The 6,000-nt window shown below is 49.0% G+C and overlaps 1 protein-coding gene across 3 annotated transcripts in view; it reads left to right on the top strand.

The window, feature by feature from the left end:
* AFF1 (ALF transcription elongation factor 1) overlaps positions 1-6,000 on the top strand; it is a 49,759-nt gene that overhangs the window by 4,798 nt on the left and 38,961 nt on the right. The gene's annotated exons all lie outside the window — the stretch shown is intronic.

Genomic DNA, 6,000 nt, shown 5'->3' with positions numbered 1-6,000 from the left:
CTGATGTGCCAGTATGTGCCTTAACTATTTCTTTTAAAACAGTGGATCTTAGGATTGATTGAGCGATGAGCTGGGTGTTTCAGCTGCTGGCTGTTAGCCTTTGCTGTGATCACCTTACAGCTAGGAGCAGGCAGTGGAGGAGCTATCCCTCAGCCCGTGTTGCTGTGTGCAGAGTGCGGTGTGTTTTGTGTTTGGGTTGCTGGCTGAGCTGTAGGCTTGCGGCCGCAGCTCTGGGTGCTCCCTTCTGGAACGTGTGGATCATCTGATGCTCGTAGCATCCCCGAACAGCATGGACCACGTCAGGTTTTTGTGCTGTGTTCAGGACCGTGTGAGCAGGAGCAGAACTGAGGATGAGTTCTCTTCCTCGTTGGATGCTGTGTGATATCCAGCTTATTAGCGTGGCTGCAGGTGCTCAGAACCAGCACCGTTTCAGCTCCTCTGCAGGGAGGTGGTGAAGCACAGGCAGAGCACTGTGCAGTCAGCGTTGTGATGCTGTCCCTACTGGCTCACCTGGCTCTTCTCCAGAGCTGAGGGCAGTGGGAAGCCCCCCAGCAGCTACATCTCAACTTCTGACTGTGAGAGTGAGGGGATAGTGCTGAGCCCTCACATCAGTGAAAACAAACAAACAAATAAGGAAATGCTGTGTGCAGATATCATGTAGCTACATCTGCATTTAAAGCACCACCAGTACAGCAACAGTTTCTTCTGAAGGGAGTGGTGCTGAGGCTTTCCCTCAGGAAAATGCAGTTTGTTTTTTGCTCTGTGCTGTTTTGCAGCTTTCTCAGCCAGATCTCCAGACACATTTCAAAATGTGTTTGTTCTGTGGGTCCTGCCGATACAGGCAGATGCCAGTATTGGTGATACTGCATTCCAGGCAGCTGATGCAGGTTGAAGAAGGGCTGAAACAGTGTCTTATGTTACCTCACCTGTCAGATGAAAGATGAGACATCCCATGGTGGCTTTGCTAACACGCTGCTCCTCCTGAGAGCTGCTGCAAACACAGGCTGGCAGGATCTTGGGGCTGTTCTGCTGCCTGGTGAATGGGAGTAGGGACCAGGGAGCCTCGGAACAGGGGGAAAGCTTTCAGCCTGTTCATACAGCGTGGAGGTGTTTTTCCTGCAATGTTGTGTGCTGCAGTTGAGGCTGCTGAATGGAGTTGGCTGTGGCCATGGTGAGAGCATGAAGACACACGTAGCGCTGGCTGGACTGGCTGGGGCAGGTGTCCTCTCAGATGCAGCACCTTGCTGCAGCAGAACACTTCATGAGGAACAGGTGAGCACAGGTTTTCCACAGCTGGGCATTCGCACGGCTTGGGGAAGAGACCTCCATCAGGGGAAGTGCTCGCTCAGTTCCAGTCCCCAGTACCTCACTGGGTTTGGGTATTGTCAAGATGAGATGCCTCAGCAAGTTCCAGTAGGCAAACTTCATTAAGCTGTTTCATGCTTCATGTGGGCATGTTTGTCTTCTGGGTTGGTCTGGGCATGGGTATGTTTAGTGTTTTGAACTGCGTTTGTAGCTGTATTGTAGTTTATTGTAACAGTGACATGAAGTTGTGCTACTGTTGTTTCTTTAGCCTTGCCCATCAGGTTAGGGGAAAACTGTCCCTGCTTTAACTTACAGAGAGGTTGACAAGAAAAATCTTTTATCATAGAACGGCTTAAATTGGAGGGGACCTTATTCATCTTGTTCCAGCCCTCTGCCTTGGGCTGGTTGCCCCCACCAGCTCAGGCTGCCCAGGGCACACCCAGTCTGGCCTCGAGCACCTCCAGGGATGGGACATCCACAGCCTCTCCAGGCAGCCTGGGCCTGGGCCTCACTGCCCTGTGAGTGAAAACTTTCATCCTAATATCTGACTGAAGTCAACCCTCTTTTAATTTAAAGCCACTCCCCCTTGTTCTGTCACTATCAGACCATGTAAAGTCTCCCTCCGGCTTGTAAGCTCTCTTCCAAGTACTGTAAAGCCCCAGTGAGGTCACCACAGAATACTGTTGGCTGCGAGCACACACAGCTGGCTCTTGTCTAGCTTTCTGTCCACCAGAACCCCCAGGTCCCCTTCAGAGTTGTTCTCAAGGAGCTCTTCTCCCAACCTGTACTCATACCTGGGATTGCCTCCACCCAAATGCAGCACCTTTTACTTGTCCTTTTAGAACTGCATTAGGATCTCCCAGGCTCGCTTTTCAAGCCTGTCCAGGTCTCTTTGGATAGTGTCCCTCCCATCTATTGTATCAACTGGGCCACTCAGCTTGGTGTCATCAGCTGAGGGTGCACTCCATCACATCATCTATGTCATTGGTGAAGATGTTGAGCACTGGTCCCTAGGTGGACCCCTGGAGAACACTGCTCATGATCAGCCTCTGCCTGGGCATAGGGCCATTGACCACAAGCCTCTGGCTGCAACCATCCAACCAATTCTTTATCCACCTTATAATCCACCCTTCAAATTCGTATCTCTCCTGTTTAGAGATAAGGATGTGGCAGGGGACCACGTCAAAGGCCTTGCACAAGTCCAGGTAGGCAACATCAGTTGCCGTCAGTTAATGTTTAACCTCTTTGGCAACAGCAAAACTCATTCTCAGAATTGTAAAAACAAAAGAAAAGAAAAAAATGAAGCGGGAAGCATAGGCTAGTGTTACATTCACATACATTTTTTGGCTCAGAGTGCCCTGTACTGTGTAGCTCTATAAGCAGCAGAGGATGAGGGATGGGCACAGTGGAGTTCTGCAGCTGGTGTGTGAGAGCAGCAGTGCATGTGCCCCTTCCCTAGGCTGAACTGTGGGCATTGCAGTTTCAAATACTAACAGCTGTTAGGACATGCATGTGTAGTGTTAAAGGAATTTTTACCTTTGAAGAGTTGTAGGCACCTGATAAGGGGTTACTTTCGATATTCTCGTGCTTCTGAAGTCTGTGAGATTGGGCTTAAAAATGTGACAGAGCTAATCTGTCTTTGCCAGTGTGGTTTAGAGGCCCAGAACCAGCCTGCAGCTCTTTTCCTGGAGTCCTCTGTCCCAGCAGGTTGTTCTGGAGCAAACAGCAGGAGCTGCAGGCAGGGTATTCTGCTAGCGGACAGGAAGCCCTGTGGTGCAGCGTGGCTCTCCCTATCCCTGTGCCCTCGGCAGCACACGCTGTTCTAGGAAGCATTGTTCCCTCGGTGCCAGTAAGCCTGTGGCCGTGCTGTCCCAGCTGGTGGTTGGGAACATGTTTCTTCATGCCTGCACCACAGCCACGTGCAGCAGGCAGGGAGCGGGCCCACGGGGTGAAGGGCAGCTTGGAGAGGCATCTGTCTCCACCCCGTGTTTTCTGTAGATGAGGAAACGAAGGTGCCTGGTGTGTAAATGCCTTGGTGCACAGGTTGTGGAAGGCAGCTTTTCGCCTTGTCTCACCTGGCCTGACGTGAGGAATGCACTCACTTCTCTGTTCCTGCTGGGTGTCCTTTGGCAAAGATACTGCGTGCAGCCACTGCTCCTTGTTGTGAAACATCACGTTGCGTTGTGAATTGATGGCATTTGGTTGTGAGGCTTGTTGGGACCGTTTCCAATTCCAAAAGCACGCAAAGTCCACGTGAGGTTGTTTAGTGATGTTTAATGTGATCACTACATGGAGGTTTTAGAGCACTAAACCCCTCTCCATTCTACATGGGCTGGCTTCAGTGTGCTGATACCAGGTTTGCTTTGCCTAGCTAGATCTGTGAATCTCCTAGGAATAAATACCTGGCTCTGTGGGACAAAAAACGGCTACTTACTCATCTAGAGACTAATAACATTCCATTGAACTGCTCAGCTCCTGGAAGAAAAGAAAAATAGGTAGATCTGTGTCCTGCTCTGGGAACAGCTGGGCTTCTTCTCTCCTTACAGAGACACTGCAAGTAAGAAAGCTGAAATAAAGCTAATGGTGCCATAGGAAGATGTGCCATCTAGTTGTAACGTGCTTTTCATAGGCAAACAAAGCAAAATCAATTCAGTGGGGAAAACAAAGGCATTACTTTCTGGTCTTTCTTCGCAGGATACAAGAGGTTGTACTGAGCAATGCTGTAGCCTAATAACGAACCACTCATAACAACTGCTGAAGGGTTACCTGATAGATGAATTCATCCAATAAAATGAGCATCTCTGAACACAGAGGTGTCCTTAAGGATGGACTGTGAATAGGCTTCTGCAGGCTGCAGCCTCTTGTGCAAAAGGAGCACACTAGGAGCCTGGGTTTTGCGATTCTGAGGCATCCTGTGTGTGAGGCAGTGTGCTCTCCTTAGGAAAGGAGAAGAAAAAAATTTTACCAACTTTATTTCCAGCAAAACCTAGCTTTTCCTTCTGAAGTTACCCTTAGGTTTTGTGTTAGGTTTTTTTGGATGTCCAGCACAGACAGACCAGAACTTCCTCTTCATGCTTTTTGTGTGAGTGAAAACAGTTTGCCATTGCCACACCATCTGCTGGTGGCAACCAAACCCACCTCAGGCTGTTTTTGGTGCTGGTAGCAATTGTTAAAAAACTGTTTCCACGTGCTGCTTTGTTAAAACAAACCAGACCTATCCTGTCATGCTTGTAAAGCCAGAAATAATCTGGATCGATTCTTACTTCTAATGAGCACTGATTTGACTTCCACGCCTTTTGTGGGATGAATCTTATGTCATTTGGGGGGTCAAATGCCATCGCTTTGGTGCTCGCCCTAGGGCTGTTGTTAATTTTTTCTCACATGGTGGTTAGGGAATGTGGTCGTGGAGCAGATGGAGAAGTAGACAACTTCTGAGCAGTGGAGACGTCAGGGAAATGGTGTCTTTATGGTCCTATTACTTTGTATGTAAATTAAATATCAAGGTAATGGTTTAATATCTTCCTTTGAAAACGTGCTATTCTCCACTCTCTTTTTGACAAAGGGAACTTATAGATAGAAGCTGTGTATATTGGAGCGTAACAACTTTGAAGACCATTTATGTGCTGTGAGAGCCCAGGGGCAGCTCCTGTCCTATGTACAGGTGATGCATGGGCCTTGCTAGGGTGAGACCCCAGGGACAGTGGTGCTCCCTGCAGCACCTTGGTGCAGTTTTCCAGTCTTCAGTTGCAAGATGGCGTGAAACCACTTCAGTTATTGTCTGGGCTGATGTGGCTTCCTTCCTTCTGGAAAGAATCGCAGTGACCTGGGGAAGAAACCCTCCTTTCCTGCGTGTGGGTGTCTCCAGTGGCTACCCAGTTTTGGGAGCCTGACTCAGATGCTCTCTGCAAGCGTTGCCTGTTCCTTGCTGGGCTACTCCTCACACTCCTGTAGTTGTGTTGCCATCACCCTTAGTCATTTTGGAGGAAACGTGAAACAGGTAGAAACACAAAACCTCACGGAGCAACCTTGTAGTTGCAGTGCTGTCAGTGGCCATCTGCCCTGTGAACACTGTGCCTGAAGGGTGACAGAGAGGAGTATGAAATGAAGAACACTAAGCACTTCCGCTGCTAAAAATTGCAATTTGCTGCCAACCTGAGCATCAGGCTAAGTGAGGCAATTAAACAGGAATATCAGCACTTTTGGAGGTGGAAATTGCCTCGTTCGGTGTAGTCATTGGGTGAGACACTTATATTCTACCAGGATAAGCTCACAAACAGTGATTAATTAATAGTGGCAAGATAGCCATGCGTGCGTTGTCCTGAGACAACCCAGAAAAAGTATTAATCAACACATTTCCCAATTGCTGGCAGCTAATTCCTGGTATGCAGCACTTTGCCATTTCAGCTGGAAAATGCATTGTCCCTTAGCCTCACTGTACAAATCATGCCTTGCGCTGCTATGCGGGTTGCAAAAACCAGCGTGTGGGTTTTCAGCTGCCGAGGGGCTGTGTTGAAAGGCACATTAACCTAAGAATGCCTTGGTGTTGCTGTAAAGCAGGCTGTGTATCGATCTGGCAGCACATTTGGTTGTACAGCTGCGTGCTCTCCAGAGCAGAGCAGAGCTTATCAGCCACTATGTGCTCGGGGAGGCGGGTAAATGTTTTGGGAGCAGCCTTGCTGGTTCCCACCACTGCTC

Source organism: Cyrtonyx montezumae, unplaced genomic scaffold (genome assembly GCF_038088225.1).
Source record: "Cyrtonyx montezumae isolate F1298 unplaced genomic scaffold, pur_monq_1.0 scaffold_2, whole genome shotgun sequence".
Classification (NCBI taxonomy): domain Eukaryota; kingdom Metazoa; phylum Chordata; class Aves; order Galliformes; family Odontophoridae; genus Cyrtonyx; species Cyrtonyx montezumae.
Note: the sequence above shows the minus strand (reverse complement) of the source record. Positions and strands in the feature narration are given on the sequence as shown.